Source organism: Arachis ipaensis, chromosome B05 (genome assembly GCF_000816755.2).
Source record: "Arachis ipaensis cultivar K30076 chromosome B05, Araip1.1, whole genome shotgun sequence".
Taxonomy (NCBI): domain Eukaryota; kingdom Viridiplantae; phylum Streptophyta; class Magnoliopsida; order Fabales; family Fabaceae; genus Arachis; species Arachis ipaensis.
In genome coordinates, this window is record NC_029789.2 from 33,961,316 (window position 1) to 33,979,819 (window position 18,504).

General features: G+C 33.7%; 4 long non-coding RNA genes across 6 annotated transcripts in view; 3 read left to right on the forward strand and 1 right to left on the reverse strand.

Annotated features, from left to right (window-relative positions):
* Window positions 5,172-9,974, forward strand: LOC107643411. Of its 3 annotated transcripts, XR_002362741.1 has the most exons (6): window positions 5,172-5,238; window positions 5,334-5,425; window positions 5,519-5,618; window positions 7,698-7,804; window positions 9,376-9,443; window positions 9,696-9,974. It is a non-coding gene; the product is annotated as an uncharacterized LOC107643411 (long non-coding RNA). The 3 variants fall into 3 exon arrangements; XR_001620846.2 differs by lacking the exon at window positions 9,376-9,443; XR_001620845.2 differs by lacking the exons at window positions 7,698-7,804; window positions 9,376-9,443.
* The window catches only part of LOC107640419, a 19,514-nt gene continuing 15,036 nt past the window's right edge, over window positions 14,027-18,504 (reverse strand). Inside the window, exons 3-4 of the long non-coding RNA XR_002362742.1 lie at window positions 14,399-14,595; window positions 14,027-14,279 (exon numbers count right to left, since the gene is read on the reverse strand). This is a non-coding gene — a long non-coding RNA (uncharacterized LOC107640419). The remainder of the gene's footprint in view (window positions 14,280-14,398; window positions 14,596-18,504) is intronic.
* LOC110271898 overlaps window positions 16,987-18,504 on the forward strand; it is a 20,168-nt gene continuing 18,650 nt past the window's right edge. Inside the window, exon 1 of the long non-coding RNA XR_002362743.1 lies at window positions 16,987-17,072. This is a non-coding gene — a long non-coding RNA (uncharacterized LOC110271898). The remainder of the gene's footprint in view (window positions 17,073-18,504) is intronic.
* On the forward strand, window positions 17,257-17,655 carry LOC110271897. Its single transcript, XR_002362740.1, has 2 exons — window positions 17,257-17,326; window positions 17,422-17,655. It is a non-coding gene; the product is annotated as an uncharacterized LOC110271897 (long non-coding RNA).

The window sequence follows — 18,504 nt, forward strand, 5'->3', positions numbered from 1 at the left end:
GGGAAAGGATCAACACTTTCATAAGTTCCTTGAGACTTTCAAGAAGCTAGAGATCAACATTCCCTTGTCTGAAGCACTTGAGCAAATGCCTCTGTATGCCAAGTTTTTGAAGGAGCTTATTAACAAGAAAAGAAGTTGGCTAGAAAAGGAAACTGTGATGCTCACTGAAGAATGCAGAGCATTGATTCAAAAGGGACTTCCCCCTAAACGTGAAGATCCTGAAAGTTTCTTTCTACCCTGTGCCATTGGTAACATGACCATTAGCAAGGCGCTGTGTGACCTAGGGGCTAGTATCAATCTGATGCCCTCCTCTCTAGTGAAAAAGCTGCGCATGAAAGAAGTGAAACCAGTACAGATGTCTTTAGAATTGGTGGACAAATCAGTAGTGTACCCAAGGGGTATAGTTGAGAACCTTCTAGTCAAAGTAGACAGATTCATTTTCCCTGCTGATTTTGTGATCTTGGAATCTGATAAGGATGATGGTGACTCTATTATACTAGGAAGGCCATTCTTGGCCACTGCTAGGGCCATTGTAGACGTAGAAAAAGGAGAGTTGACCCTTAGGCTACATGATGAAAGTGTCACACTGAGTGTCTCTCCAGAAATAAAGTTCATCAATGAAAAAGAAGATGGCATGGAAACTGACAAGATAGAACTGCAGAGGAAGGAAGAAATTGACAAGATGATCAGCAGTCACCTCCCAAAGCAAGAAGTAGATAATGCAGCATGGGAAGAAGAAAAAGAACTTGTACAAAGCAATGAAGAGATTCATGAAAGCATTGATGTGTTAGTTATCAAGAAGAAGAATCCCAAAATGAAGCCCACTTGCAAGCAGAAAGGATCAATAAGAAGAAGGAAGAAGAATGAAAACAGAATCAAAAAGGGTTGGAAGAACAAAAAAATTCCAACTGAAGGATTCTCTAAAGGCGACAAGGTGCAATTAATATATCAACAGCTGGGAACTGAGGATCACTACACTGTTAACCAAGTACTCTCTCTTGAGCACATTGAAATTGAGCATCAAGGCACACAAACAAGGCTTACAGTGAGGGGGGATAAGCTTCGACATTTCAGTCATCAACCACCCTAAGGAGATCAATGTCAAGCTAATGACAATAAAGAAGCGCTTGTTGGGAGGCAACCCAACCTGAGGTAATTTTCTTTTCATAGCTATTTCAATAAAAAGGTTAAATGATTGGTATGTATTGCAAGGAGCTAAGTTTGGTGTTTCACACCAAAACAATTTAAGGGATTTTTTTTTGCAATAAGTAAGCTAGTCTAAGTGTGTGCTTGTGTGTTTACTTTCACTTAACTAAATGCATGCTTTGTCCCCTGCATCTGTGATTCAATAAAAGAAATGTTTGGAATGTGAAGTGAGATAGTTCTTTGTCAGCGGAAAGTACAATAATAGTGAGTGGTGGTATGTATGTGTGATTGTATGATAGCTCACTTTTAGGGAATAAAAGGACTAGACTGTCTCCTTTTAAGTAGAAAATAGCTCACTGTCTATGAATCTCAACAAGATAAAAGTCCTTGGCTAAAAAGAAGAACAAAAAGAGAAAAGAAAAAGCCAAAGGTGGCAGCAGGACAAAAGAAGAAAGAAAATAAAGCTAGACACCAATAGCTTAAACCTTAGAATATATGCCTGTGGTGTTTTTGTACTAGGATCTGCTTGGATTATTAAGTTCTTTGGAGTGCATCAACACTTGGTAACTTGGGTTAACTAACCCGGGATTATCAACTGAAAGTCCACTATCAAGAGCAACCTAGTTACAAGGCATTTAGTAACCCAAAGAGGTGTTGGGCATCAATGTTCTAAATAGGAATGTGAGCCAAGTGTCTATAATGAATAATGTGTCAAGCATGAATGAAGAAAAGAGCTTGTTACACATGACACTGAACTAAAGCTTATAAAAAAAAAGAGGGGAAATAGTGACCAAGGACAAGGTAATAAGTGAGAGGTCATAGCAGTGTGTTACTTGATGCTTGGAGGATACTTTCTAGGCCCAAATAACAATAAGAAGTGAGTGTTTACATATCTACATGAAACCCCATGAGTTACCAATAATACTCTGCTAGCATAAACATCCTCTTCCTTTTCATTCTTTCTTCTCAATAATTCCTATCTTGCTTGGGGACAAGCAAGCTTTAAGTTTGGTGTTGTGATGACAAGTCATCTTAGCCTAGTTTCACTAGTCTTTTTCTTTTGTTTTCAGTTGATTTTATGCACTTTCTTGAGCCATAAGCAAGCCAATTGGGTAGAATTTCATGTTTCCTTTGATTCAATCAACCATGGATGAATTAATACAATTTCATGAGGTCTTATGCTATAATTGTCATATATTATGAAAGAATAACAATCTCATGATTTTGAGCATAGCTTTGATATGTTTGGTTGATTGATAATAGGTGAAAAGAGCTTCGAAGAAGGTTGAAGAAAGAAGAAAGGGCAAGGAGCAAGAGAGAACAAAAAGCTTGAGCAAAAGCTTGCCTCAAACTTTAGCTCAAGCTTTTGAAAAAGTTGAAATTACCCAGGATGGAGCAAAAGCTTGCGCCAACGTTTGCCTCAAGCTTTTTGGCAAACATTGGCGCCACACATGCACACAAGGGGATCCACGTTTGGCTAAAAGTTTGACCCCAAACTTTAGCTCAAACGTGGATATCAGCAAAAGGGGGTGGCTGATATAAAAAGCTTGAGCAAAAGTTTGCCTCAAACTTTGACTCAAGCTTTTGTGCTTTATGTCCCGGTTCACAATGGGTTTTTCAACAACTCCAAGTGCAATCAACAGAGGCTTTTGTCAACCCAATTCCATCAAGAGCAAAGGCCCAATTCAAGGCTTAAAGACCATTTGAAGAAAGTGTATAAATAGCTTGGGATTTAAGTTTTCGGGGAGTTTTCCTTTTAGCATTTGGAGAACACTTAGAGAGAAAGCTCACCTTTTCATTTTTGAATCATTGTTTTTTTAGAATTCAAGAGAATTGGGAAGGAGAATTGATCTTTCTTCTTCCTTGTTCTTGCTTAGCACTCTTTACTTTTCTTGTTTTGGATCTTGGGTGGAGAATTGGAGAAATTCTGTTTCAATCTCACCTTGGGATCTTGTTAAATTTTCTGCATAATTGAATTTCAATTTCTGTTAATTGCTTCTTCTTCTACTCTTTCTGCAATTTACATTTCTTTATTTCCTTTGCAATTGTTCTTGCTGGATCTAGGAAGGCAGTGAGATCTAGACTCAGCTATCTAGTCTCTTGAGTCCTGAGATCTACAGTTTTCAATTTCAATTTTCTTATTTCATTGCTACACCAAGCTTTTTCTCATTTCCGTTTTAGATCCGGTTTAATTCAAGTCATCTTCTACTTTGCTGTTTATTGCATTTTACTTTTCCTTGTTTAATTTCTACAAATCCAATTCCCAATTCCCTTTACAATTCAAGCCGTTTACATTTCTTGCATTTAAGGTTCTACAATTTACATTTCTTGCAATCTAAGTTTCTGCAATTTATATTACTTGCACTTTAAGATTCAGCCTCTTTAATTTCTCTGCACTTTAAATTCTTGCCAATTGTCCCTCTCCCTTTTAATTTCATGTAATTTAGCTTCTGTCGAATACAAACCACTCAAATCAACTCTTGATTTGCTAGACTAAGTCATCCATTAAACTAAAATTGCTCAATCCTTCAATTCTTGTGGGATCGACTCACTCCCGTGAGTTTTATTACTTGATGCGACCCGGTGCACTTGCCGGTTAGTTTCGTGTTGGATCGTTTTCCACACATCAAATATCTAATAAAAATAGGAAGAATATCAAATGAATTATCATAAATCCAACTAAAAAATAAACATAGTATTCGGATAAATAAATTTGATAACATTATTAATAACAAAGTTGGTAGTGGACTAGTGCTAGAAAGGCTTCACCAAATGAAGGTGCATACAGGCTTTTAGAGACAATAGACTTAGATTTGTGCAGTAGCATTTTGGATGAGTTGTTTTGAAGACCATTTGGTAAAACTAAGCTTTGAATAGGTACAATACAGGCTTCACCAAATGCTCATAACACATAGAAAGACAGTTTCTCAAGATACATAAATAAGTGCTCATCCTCTAAAAATAATTATCTGAATCGGTATAAGGCAGGAAAAAAAGACCATAAGTCCCTTTACCTAAGTCAAAATAAACAACCATATCTGAACTCAACAATCAGCATTCAGCACCAAACATTACAAAACATTAACCAAAAATCACACTAAATCTGCAACCAACAATTACAAAACAGCAACAAACATGAGTACATTATAAAACATTCTAAAACAGTGATGACACTAAACCTGCATAGTAAATAATCTCAAAGACAATGATCACCAATATCCAGCAAATAAACAATAAATACACAATAACAATTTACCAAATAAACAAGAATAAGACCTAAATAGAAAATCCAACAAATTAAGTTGCAGCAACCTAACAATTTGACAAATTAAAACAACAGCAGCCCAACAATTTACCAAATTATCAACTTAACAAATTCAAGAACAAAAAATCACAACAAAACAAAAAAAATTAAAAGTAACAGAAGAACACAAGAACAATTAGCAAATTAACAAGTTCACAATAACGGTTAAAAAATTTACCAGAAAAACACTAATGCAAGTGGACTCATCATGCTAATATATTTTCTGCAAAGATGCTATTTGTACAGCTAAAATTTCCTAATTACTATGATCCAATTATTCTAATTTCACATGCAATCAACTTAGTAGGTTTCTAAAAGCTAGAAATTATAAAACCAACCAGAAATATGGTTAAAGCATTTCATCAAACATGTTGAGTGCGGTAAAATTAAAACGAAATAAGAGAATTCAAAGCTTAATTTCAATGTGATAGAGAAGAGAACATAACTATTGTAACTTTAATTTAGTCTATGAAAAAATCCAAACCACTACCAAATCAAATAATTACTTATTGTAATAGAAATCAGAAGTTGCAGAGTTTGAACACTACAAAAAAAAAAGTTAAAATGACATTAATATTAAGGCGGTTTTAAAGAACCGCCATATTATTCACACATTATGGCAACTTTTGTTGCTGCCGTAATTGGCTTTGTTTATTTTGGCAGTTCTGGTGATTATGGCGGTTTTGAAACGCCGTTTTCACACGTATATAAAATAAAATAACACAATCCTAACAACGACGTTCTTCCTCTAGGGCTTCTCCTCTCTCCGCCGGTTACGATCTCTCCAGGTACCTCTCCCTCTCAAGTTAAACTGAAATAGTTACTCTGTTAGAGAAGCCGAAACCAAAACTGAAATGCTGTTTTATTTTCTTTTTCCTGTTAGTGCTGTGGAGAAGAAGATTCCAGCGAGAGGCAAGGATCTGGTGGTTACTGACCTCAACATTTCAATTCCAAAAGGCACCTATGCCCGCATTGGTGATTAAATTACCGATTTCTTCGTTTTTGTTTGGGTTAGGGTTTCAAAATTATTTTTGGTGCTGATTTTTGGGGGTTTTTGTTTCTCTGTAGCTCCGCGATCGGGTCTTCCATTAAAGCATTGGATTGACGTTGGTGCAGGGGTGATTGACGCCAGTTGGGGTGATACTGTTCAACCAATCGACGATCTCAGGTCTTCTTTCGTGACTTTACCCCCTCATCTCTCTCTCTCTCTCTCTCTATCTCTCTCTCAGATCTTCTATTGCTTACTTCTATTAAGGTGTTTCTCCGATCTCCAATCTCCGATCTCAGATCTCAGATCTCAGAAAAAATCTGTCATAGCTTAGTTTCACAAAGCTTACATCCTTATTTTCGATTACTTATTAAGGTTCAGATTTTTTGTGTTTAACTTTCTATGCGTTGTTATCTTAAAATTATTTTAGATTGTTTATCTTTGCCTTTGCGTTCTGTTTATCTGTCGAGAAGAAAATTCTGAATCCTCTGGGATACACTGCTCTGTTTATTATTCTAGTGATACTACTTAAAATATTGCAGAAACATTTTATCACACTAATCATTTTTAACAAATAAATTAATCAGATACTCATACAGGTGTTGAATTAGTTATCTAATTATATGCACTTTTTATGTAATTTATCTTCACTCTTTATATAATTTATCTTCACTTTAACTTTTCAAAAAAAATTTGGAGAAAAAAATGGAAAAGAAGAATCTGTCTCTCTTGTTTTAGTGTTAAGAATAATCAATTTGCTTACAGATGCATGATTTATTTATTTTTTTAAAATCAGATTTGATAAATATACTGCTTACCTCAAGTGCTTATATCTTGTGAGCTGCAACTTTGTTTTGATATATTTCTATAATTATAATTCTAATCCAATGCCAACTCGCGTGTTATACTATTTTGAGGATCCTACCTTATAAGCCACTTCAAGTCATCTTAAAATTACTTTTTGAGATATTTCTCTAGAGTTATCAATCATGGTATTCAAGGCATCTAGTTTTTAGTTCTTGTTGTATCAATTTCTCAGAGAAACTAAGTTTGCTATTCTGTTACTTGAGAATAAGGCTTATGTGTCTTGAAGCACTACTTGCATAACCTCTAATATAATCATACATATATATGGCGTATAAAACAAGAAATGCAGTCTTTAATATCATGCGTGCATTAAACATTAATTGAACTTCCCCAAGGAGTGGTTTATTAGCATCATTGTACATTCATGAATTCTTATTGGGGATTATTTAGTTGCCTCAGAAGGTGCTGCTACTGTGTTAGGCAGCATACCCCATCAGAAGGATGTGTTTGAATAAGAATTTTATACCAGGAAATATGGAAATAGGAAAGAGAGATTCAGTTGAAAAAATCTGTTTGCATCTGTATTCTTTGATTTTGAGATTTTAGATAAAAAGAAAATTAAACAAGTTTGGCTCTAAAATAGAGATATTTTGCATTGTTAAATTATTTGATTCTTTATATAACTTTATTTCTCCTAATGTATATATACTGTGTAAATTTATTATATGTTTTTTGTCACGAGACAATTAACAAGGAGGACCTCTTATTTGTTGTGGTGGCTTAATAACTTTCACAGATTAAAATAAATAGTTAAGCATGTTCTGGAAATACACTAAGTTATTCTGTAAAAGAATATAAGAAATTTATGTTTAGTACTGTGCTATACTACGTTGTTAACTGATCTTATTTTAACTGTTAATGCACTCCAGTTCAAGATGAAAAATGGAAATGAGATCTTAGCTGTTAAACATGTGGATGGAGGTGGTGTTGCAGCACTTAGCTTTTAGGATGCCATTGATATGACTCTGTAGTGGACATATTATTAGGATAATATATTTTATTGTTGGACTATAATTAAATTATCATGAACTAACTTGGTTACTTTTTATATCTTATGAAATATGATGATAGGAAATGCAGGCACTTTAAAACTTTGCAAGTCAATTGTTGAATGCTTAAGTTAATTACTCAATGTGCTTATATTGTTCTGGCATTCATGAGTTTGGATTCTAAAATTGTGTATGCTTATTATTATTTGCTATTATATTCTTCATACCTCAAAATCTCTCTTCGTTTTCCATTTTTTTCTCCACTCAGCTGACAGTATTTTATTTTATTTTTTACAAAAATACCAATATTTTCACTTATTGGATGATTTAAAATCTTTGTATGTTTAATTAATTACTGTAATAATTCTCACCCACACTACTAATCGATTTTCATGTGAAACAGATTTTAGATTTTCTTCAATTCTTGCTGCTAGCTACTTTACTTTAAAAGCTTCAAGTTTTAATATTTGCTGGGAAAGAAAAAAGAAGAAAAATTATCATTTGAAAGAGGTAATTATAATTTTCTTATATTTTCTTTTAGAATACTATTTAAGTAAGTTTTTAATATTGTTTTTAACCATGCTATATATGCTTTATTGAATAAACTTCCAAAATTGTGCTGAGACATTTTAACATATGGATCTAATATATGATAACACATACTATCTTCATATACTCTCATTCCATTCTCTCATCTCTTCATCCTTCACATTCTCCATCTCTCTCTCTCTCTCAATTTCTCGTATTCAGATCTGTGTTCTTCAATCTCAATCTCCTTTTGTCTTTGCTTTCATGTTTGCTACTTTTTCTTGAGTCATTCAAGGGGTGATTTGGTGCAAAGTTTTTATTTTTCTTGCTTTTTGCTATGTGCTTACCAGTTTTGTTTTGCATGGGTGCTTTAGATTTCATTTCTATGGTTGATTGATGTAATAGTAATGTGGGTGAGAAGTGTGTGCCATTGTGAAAATGTGTACTTGACTGGTCTAACTCTTACCGCATGTTACTGCTATATTTGACTTGCTTTTTATTAAGTGCTTATTTATCTCCTGAATTTTCATCAGTAGATGCTGGTTAATTTAGTAAGAGATTCATTCAGTAGTTTCAAAAAATAATAAAAGTTGTTCAGCTCCATGAACACCGAGATTCTAACTGTCTAAACTAATGAGGCATTTGGCCAATCCATGGAAAGGGTTCAGATGTTCACCAAAATTGACATTGTTGCCAACTAAGATGGATGGATCCATGCTAAATATTATTGTATCATATCCTTCTTTGTCTGCACATCAGTAGCATTATCTTTCTACTGTTTATTAATAATTGGATCTTCCTAGCTACACATACACACATAATATATATTCATTTTGTTTATTTTAACCATATTTATAATTCATATGGTTATAACTGGTTACTTCATTTTTACACAACTTTTATGATTGATTATCACACTGTTTCTTTGTTTGATTAATTCAATTCAAACTTGTTTTTTTCTGATTCTCTTTTCAAATTTTAATAAGAGGTTCATTCAGTAGTTTCAAAAAATAATATGAATAATTACAAAAGGTCTACATTTTGTATATACGTTTTAACTCAAGATTTTAATAAACCAAAAGTCTACATGTAATTACAAAATCTAAAAAAAATTAATTTGCATATATACAACTACTTGAGAAGGAAAAATTCACAAAGCCACTGTTACAGTCACAAAATTATCATTTGAAAGAGGCAATTATAATTTTTTTTATAATTTCTTTTAGAATACTATTTAAGTATTTGTTTGATATCTAATTTGCACATACAAGAATTTCTTTTTATAGTAGCGCCTGCTGATATATACTAGTTAGTTGCCTAGTTAATATGAGAGAGAGAGATTTTTAATGAATAGATTTTTTAATATTTCTATTTGTAGTCCCTCTTAGTCATGTCAATTAATAAGGAAATTCTCTTTTTTTTTCTTTGCTTTATCTCCTTCAGTTTTTTTCTTAGGTCCATAGTAAGGAAATCCTTCAGTTTCCTGTATCGAGGAAATCTTTGTTGTTGCTCCTCATATATTACTAAATTCTTTTATAATTGCTGAAATGTAGATGGTTGTCGGATCAAGAAAAAAAGAATTAAAAAAAAAAAGAGAAGTAGAAGTTACCAGTGTAAAAAGGTATATATATCAATTTAGTTAAAGAATTATTTGTTTTAAGAAAACACTCAATAAAAAATTAAACAGAAGGGCTTCACTTGCTTGTGTATGATGAGTGTTTGAAATCTTTCTCATATTTAATTTGCTCTTATATGTGAATTTTTTTAGATGAATTCAAATTCATAAGTATCCACTTATTATTAATAACTTATTATTAATATATGCCTTTTTCTTGTATTTCTTGTGCTCATAATAATTATCTTTTTGTTGTAGGGATTGGATTAGGAAAGTAAAATTCTATCACCAAAAGAGTTAGAAAGTAGGTCTTCTAGAGCAAGCAACAAGGAAGCATGACTTTGCTTGATATGTTTAGACGTATATTAAGGAGTATATTAAGGATTATATGTTAAGACGTATTATTAAAAAATGTTACTTTGATACTTTGTTTTTGGATTATGACATTTCAATTATGACTTGGATTATGATTTTTAGGTCATGTATGAATTAAAAATCATCTTATGATATTTGATTTATGGTTATGCCTTTTGGTTATTACGAGATTTTTAAGTGAGTTTCGAAAATATCATTTTAAATTGGTTTCAATCTTATTTTAAAAAGCATAAAATTGTCATCATAATTAGGTACAAATGGCTGTTAGAAACCCCCATTTTAAATAAAAATGATGCCATTATACGCTGGTAAAAATGGAGGTTAAAAACTGCCATTTTAAACAAAAATGATGCTATTATAACCTGGTAAAAATGGCGGTTATAATGGTAAAAATAGCGGTTAAAAACTGCCATTTTAAACAGAAATGATGCCACAAAATTCTGGTAAAAACGGCGGTTATAGCCGCCATTTTAAACAATTCAGAAACCGCCATTTTAACCCTAAAAAAATTGCCGTATTAACCTCAGGTAATTATGGCGGTTTTCTGAAAAATACCGTAATAACCAGAATGGCGCCCAGAATAACGGCGTTTCTTGGAGGCACCATTTTTGGTAATAATGGCAGTTCTAACCGCTGTAATTACCAAAAATAGCCGCCGTTTTAACCCTATTTTTTTGTAGTGGAAGAAGAGTATTGGTGTTGTGTGAGTGTATTGTCTTGTGGCGGGTTTAGGAAACTCACGGCGGGGACAACAAAGAGCAGTTCGACGGCTGAGTGGAGGCGCGGGTTGGTCGCAGAGTTTGAAGCAGAGCAACGTGGCTTCCAGACGATCGCGAACTCGAACGGTGAACAGCGAGAGAACGTGTACGGTGAACGCCGAGCGAACGCAAACGAAGACGCGAACGTGAATGGAAAACAAACGGCAACGGAAGTGCGGCTGAGCAGACAAAGACGACGGACGCCGAGCTCGAGGAAGCAACCGCGATCGGTGACAACGAACAGGTGTTGAAGACTTGGAGCACGAGGGAAGCTAGATGACGGATGGTGAACTTTGAGTGGTGTAGGCTTACAGTGCTAGGGTTTTGTGGTTGCATTGGTGTGATTTCTCTGACCGAAAGAAAGAAAGAGAGAACGGGAGAAAGAAACGAATTAGCTACCCTCTTTTGTGTAAACCGGCCGGGTTTCGGTTCAGTCTGACCGACCGATTTTCATCCGGTTTAACAGTTTTTTGCCAGTTTTTTTATTAGTGGTTTTATATGCTTGACTGGACCGTTAATGTTGCCGGTTCGTGGTTAAACCGGTCTGACCGGCTGATCCGGTCCAGTTTTCAGAACATTGCTACAAACATGCACGAAGTTTTAATATAGGAAAAATATGAGGAGTCAATATAGTTGTTATACAATGTGTATAATGGGGATATTTTTGTAATTAAAATCAAATGTTAATTAAAGTAATTAATTATTATTTATTTCAAATTTTAAATTCAATTTAAATAAGGATTCTATATCGTCAACAATGTAAAATTGAAAACTGCCAACCCTCTCCCCTATTTACAAGGAATTGCTTCTCAGAAATTCTCACCTTCTCTCAAAACGGTGCCATCTCGCAACCCGCAACAGCCGCCATCGCGCATAGCCTTGGGAGATGCTGTTTCTGCGCACCGCGAAAGACTGTGCAACACTGTTGCAAGGGTTTCTTCGTTCGTGCAGCCGTGGACATCCCAGTCAGAGAAGATTCCCTCCAGCCAGCGACGGTTCACCCTGCGACATCGCCATTCATCACCACAAGGTTATACATAAACTGCACTTCTAGTTGCTCTCATTGTTTTACTTATTGTTATCAACCTTCAAGGTGCCAATGCTGACTATGGTGGTGGTTGGCAGAGTGGACATGCCACTTTCTATGGTGGTGGTGATGCTTCCGACACAATGGGTCAGTTTATTAGAGCCATTTTTTATGTATGTGTTGATTATATTAACATAATAATAACATAAAGTGTTAGTGTTGTGCATTTTGTTTAGATTTGGTCATTGTTTTTTTTTTTTCTGTTTTTCAACTATAGAAGAGGTAAAATCTCAAACACAATGTTCTTTAAAATTAACTACATTATTGCTAGTGATGGGCAATAAGACTTAATTTCATAATTTGTATGCACCTTTAGAGTTAAAATAGTTTCTATACTCAATAGGTATGGTGGTTGTTGCACTAACCAAATTAATTTTCTCACATAAGCTAATTTGTATTGGATTATTTTTTCCTCCATTATTAGAGATGCTACCTTTTTCTTCTATCTTAGATATCAACGTCTTCTATAATTCTTCCTCTTTATATGGTGTCACATCTTTATCTTGATCGAGTGATGTTTCTGAGACATTTGCTTGTGTTGTTATTATCTGAAAAAAATAAGCATGAAGAAAACAAAATTAAACTAACAAAATCTTCCTATCAAGGTGCAATTTGTGTATAACTGTATATCAAATGTAGCTAGTTTGGAATATAGTTTAATTTTGTTTTGCCATGAACCGCATGTTTTAATTGAGGTTTACATAGACACAATAATCTGGATGGTCAGTTTAATATGGATTCGGATGGTTACTTTCATAGACAAAATAGATAGTTATTTTTGCCGCCTGGTAAGTATGTCATGATTGAAAAATATTCTATCAATACATTAGCTTCTTTGATGTATATATTGATGTTGTACATTAATCTTTTCAATAATTAATATTAGTCAACCAAGGCCTGTAGCAATAACTTCTGCCAAGAATGAACTTGAAGTTGTACATTAATAGGTTAGTTTTTATTATTATTATTATATTTTTTATGTCACTAATATTGTGATTTATATTAGTTTCTTCTATTGTTCTAGTTCTGTCACCAATTTGAAGAATGTCAGAGATTTGGAATATAATTATTAAGTATTTAGTTGTTTGGATTGGATTCAAATAAATACAATTAAATTATAAAGGATGTTCATTTTGTATTAATTAATTATTATGTACCTTATGTGAATATATAAAAAGCAAAATTTTCTTATATCGTTAAGTAATTTAATTTTGATGCACTGATTGTGTAAAATATTTTACCTAATCGACCAATTACATCTATTTTTTTAGATAATTATTCACGCAGTCAAAGTAAAATAGTAGTAACAATAGTTAGATACATGCATAAAACTAATTTACATTGACAATGTATTAAAATTAAATTAATCTTTTACTCGTTAGAAAGAGTAACTAAAAAACTTTATCATTCTCAATATATATAAATTTTTAGATAGTGGTGTAAATTAAATTGTGACAAAGATTAAATAAGAGCGAACTCACCTTTGATTTTAATATTTTTCTAAATTAACCTGCATCTATATATGTGGTTCATGCATTTGCATCATTCAGATGGTTATAGTCCCTTTTAAAGTATAATATATTCGTGTTATCAATGCATGAAAGGTAACAATAATGAGAAAATGAAGGGTTAAGTAATTAATTTTTACCCTTTAAAATCCAAAGAAATAATAGAATAATAAAATACATTAAACAAAAAAAAATAAGTTAGTTTTGTCACAAAATAGTTACCTTGCTATTGCGGGCTAATTGGAGTACATGATCATTGATCACTAGTGAAATGGTCAATTCCAAATCATATTTTTAAATTAAAATATGTCAGATGTTCATTTTACTAGGTATGCGGATGATTATTTTCATTTTTAAGTGGATATTCAGTTGATTGGATTGAATTTAAGTAGATACAATTAAAATATGCCGGATGTTCAATTCACTAGGTATGTAGATGGTTATTTTTATTCTTAAGTAGATCTGTGTATGTTTATTTGATTGGAAAGTATGCAATTTGAAAAGTATAGTTAAATACAAAGTAAAAATTAAGCAATGAATTATTAGTAATCAATGTTTTTAACATGATCAGGTAAGTGATAAATAAAGAGGTCTCAAATTTGCAAAACAGGAAAGATAAGAACGAGAGAGATCAAGCAAAAATGCCATGTAAAATGCTATTTTGTAGATTCTCCCAATTTTGGATTAAGTTTGTAACAAACGATCTAAAAGAAAAACTATTTTAAATTTGGTCATTTCATGAACTAACTTCCTCAGCAAATAGCATTGAAAAATTGACATTATTTCTTCCTTGCAAGTTACAACCAGTTGATACTACAATTTGATATAACTACATTATTGTTATTAACATTTACATAATTCACATTCTAATAGTACCTTGTTTGTGTTACACAAGGTGATTTATATCGTTAACATGTCTATATTGTGGGGAGTGAAAATTTATCCCCTCTTGATATTTCTCTTTTTATGACATAACCTCTAGTGCCTCCCTTGTCTGTCTAAGTATGTTGAACATAGTTGCTGCTATCTAAGTTGGAGCAAGGCCAGCTTCAAACAACTGATGAGCAAGCGATCCGTGGTCAATATAACGATTTGGAAGAACCATTGGCCTCCACTGCGCAGTTGTTATGAAAAAAATGCATGAGTTATCCGCAATTTATAATATCTTTAAAGATGCATATAACAAGTGCTTTAGTTCTAATTTAAGTTGACAAGTCTTGTTTGGATTTTTACCTTCAATTTTCTATCTAGAAGACCATCAAGGGCCATGAACTGAACAACATGAGACCTGAATCCTCCAATCGATCCTTCTTCGATAGTGATCAAAACTTCGTGTGATTTTCCTAGGCTGCGAATGAGGAAACGATCCAATAGCTTGCAAAACCGTGCATCAGCAATAGTTATGCGCAAGCCATGATGCTCCACTAAGCCTAGAAACTAAAAAATAATAGACATGTTTGGTTTTTTATTTGGCAGCATTAAACCCATGAAAATGGCCAATTCAAGTATCAAAATTTTCAGGTTTCAATACCAAAAACCTTTTACTTTTCAACCTAGTGAAAAATAAATAGGGATGAGAAGAAAATCTTAAATTTATCAAAGCATAATAAAATGATTGCTTTCCCTTTAACCAATAAAATAGAGTGAAACTCAATTCCAACACAGAATAAAATGAACATCTGCATACATAGTATATTGAACATCTGTTATAGTTGATAATAAATATCTAACAAATTATTCAAATAATAAAATGGTGTACATAAGAAGAAAAATCCAGTAACTTAACTAAAGTCGTTAAATAAACATTCATTTATCAAATAAATCCATAGCCATCAACTAACCTATTGAAGCAGCAATGAGGGAGGTGGTCACCATCGGGTCCGGTGCGAGAAAGTGCGACGCCGGGTGCGGAAGTTTGGCGGCACGGCGACAGCAACCAGGAGCTTCTCTTCCTGGACAAACATAACCCAAATTAAAAAAGTATATAACCAACAATGGTTAAAAACCAGGAAATCAGCACCAACCACAGTAAGTTTTCATCCAAATCAGTGCAACAAATCAAACATATACACCTTCATGCAGATGCAGCACACCCATTTCAATCAACCATCAAATAAATCATTTGCATGAACAGCTATTCATGAAATAAACAACCAAAAGCAACTAACCTTTGGCAGCAGCGAGCAGGAAGGGGAAACCACGGCGTTGGGGGCGTTCACACGAAAACAGCGGCGGCACGAAGAAGCTCTGGGGGTCAGTGCTGGGTCAGGCGCAATGGAGTGCGACCCCGGATGCGTACGGTTGGCGGCGCGGCGACAGCTACCGGGAGCTCCTCGGCGACGTCAACGTTCGACGGTGGTGTGAGGAAGGCGCGAGGGAAGAGGGGAGCAGCGCGCGACTTCCGTGAATGGCCGACCTTGATTCTTACGGGAGGAGTGTGTGGGTGGCACCGGATGTCCAGTTTGTAGTGGACTACCACAAGAGGTTCTGTTGCAGCGCCGACGGTAAGGGATGTTGGGGTGTGGCTACTGTATTTTCGAATTTGGGGGTGTGGGTGGGTGGGGGGAGGATGGTTAAAATCTGAATGGTCAAAATTAGGGTTTGGTGGGAGAAGGAAGTGTTTTTATTTTATTGGGCCAATTCTAAAGCCCATTGTAGCCATTTTAAAGATACTCCATTGTCTTCTTAGTGGGGTTCTTTGATATATTACATAAATTATTACATTTATGAATGCATTTAGATACTCATCGACTGATTTGACTTATTTCTCTTTTGTTGGTCTCTGGATATTTTCCACTAAAGATATGTTGATGTTAGGATTTTTTTATTAAATTAAAAAAATTCATTATTTAAAAAAAATTTGACTTTAAATATGAGAATTTATCTTTTTTTGTTTGATTTGTGCTAGTTCGCTCATTAACTTGACGAATTGTATTATGGTTTAATTACTCTGTTGGTCTCTATAGTTTCGCGAAATTTTCAATTAGGTCCTTATACTTTTTTTCCTTTTAATTGAGTCCCTATACGTTAATTTGTTTTTCAATTAAGTCCCTGCCGTGAGGATAACATTTAAGATAACGGAATATCCTGTTTAAAAAACGAATATTCTTCTATTTGAGTTAGATATTCCAATCATACATATCTCTATTTTTTCAAAATACCCAAAAACTTCTTGACATTTTGTCACAAAGGAAAACAAAACCCTAGCCAGCCCCTAATTTTCTCTCTGAAAATCGTGTAAAGTGCGCTTCTACTCCGGGGGTCTGTCTTCTTCATCCATAGGCTTCGGCATCTTCATCCATAGCCGTCGGTCTGTCATCTTCATCCAAAGCCTTGGTGGTCGGCCGTCTGTCGCATCCTTCTCCCTGTGTTGCTCTGTTCTGCGTTGCTCTGTTCTGTCGTCTTCTGCATTGTTTGCCCGTCAAAGCCCTCACCATGCCTCGCCTCGCGTCACCTTGCTGCGCCGCGCCTCGCCTCACCGTGCCACGCCTCACCGTTCTGCGTGGCTTACTTTCTTGTTCTATTACACTCTTTGTAACCCTTGAAGCGAATTTTGTGTTGCCATTCTGTACAGGTGGAGGCAATATTAGACAAGGAGAATTTCACTTTGGAAGAGCTTCTTGATGAAGAGGAGGTGATCCAATAATGCAAGGTCTTAAACAGTCGACTCATCAACTTGTATGTCTCATTTCCCTTCCAGAAACAAATTTCATAGTGTTGTACATGTTTTTCATGCTTACCCAATTTTCATGCCCACCATTTGCATATGATTCAACAAAATTAATTGATAATTTGCCATTTCCCTCTTCTTACTCTGAGAGATCGAGCTCAGGTTGAACAGTTGTTATGCTACATTATTGAAGAACCACCAGAAGATGCTGAAAGCAAACGAACCTTCAAGTAAGTAGTAATAGTAGAATTTGTTGCTAAAGTACTTCATAATCACTGCTTAAGCCTTCTTGTTTACATCTAATCATCTTTCTTGTCATTATGTTTTCATTCATAAATGAAACTTCTATTTGAGTTTGAATTCATGCAGAAATTTATTACTGTATTGATTTTCCTTTCATATTCTTGTACATTCAGCTGATGAACTTATTATTCTCCTTCTTGGAGCCTAATCGTTCTCATAGCACCTTGTTGGCTGGCTACTTTAACAAGGTATATGTTTGACAAAGTTTCAGCTTTGGCTTACAAGGATAATATTTTGTAGTTGTGGCTTATCTGATAATATGTTTAACTCATTGTGATTTTAGCATTTGGTCTAAAGTTTGGAGATTGATAAGTTTCAAAATATGGAAAAGGAATGGAACTAGAAATGTTAGTGATTTCCAACTGTAGCTCCTCCGTTGTGAAGAATCTTTAAGTCAATTTTCCAGTTGGAATGTTATACCAGACTTTATAAGTTGAGATAGATATAATTGTTTAGTCTAAGTAGATATTGAATAGAGTATAGTTATGTTCATGAATTATTTTTACCATGTTTTACTTTAGATTGTGGATTATAAATTTAATGTATTTAGGAATTTTCAATATGTTAAATTTTATATTTCTATATAGACATTGTAAATGTTGTGGTATTTATTTGAAAAATTAATCTATACTCAATTCCTTTTATATTTTGTAGAAATATAATTATTTATGAAAATTTAGTTTTAATAGTGGTTAATCTGAAATTAGTAAAAATCTATAATTATAAAATTAGGAACAATGACCGAGTTTGTGATCGATTTAGATTTTTAGTTCAGAAATTAGCGACTAAAGGGTTCAGCGACCGATTTTCAAGAAAAATAAATCACTAAATCGGTCGCTATTCCGATAATTTCTTGTAGTGTCAATAGGGATTATAGGAATATCTTTCATTGAATATTTATAGTTTTACTAAATTTTTAATTAGGTCTCTATATTTTTTTTTCAATTAGGTCCCTAAGGGTATACAAATAATTTCACAATTCACTAACATTTTTTTGACGTTTAACATTAATAGGGACTAAATTGAAAAAAAATTAATGTATAGAGACCCAATTAAAAGAAAAAAAAGTATAGGGATCTAATTGAAAATTTCGCGAAACTATAAGGACCAACAGAATTATTAAACCTTGTATTATTATCACACAGTTCGCCTAGTGATGATTTAGCGAACTATTAAGAAGTTGGTCCAATTATAAAAAGTTCGCCCTCTCTTTCGTATTTTATTTTTACATTTCACTTTTACGGTTTTACCATTCTCATTCGTTTTTTAAACTGACATTGCTCTCTCGAATCTTCTCTCTAATTCCTCGTCTTCATAGGTAAGTTTTTTTTATTTTCGCTTTTATTTAATATTTATGTATTTGTTT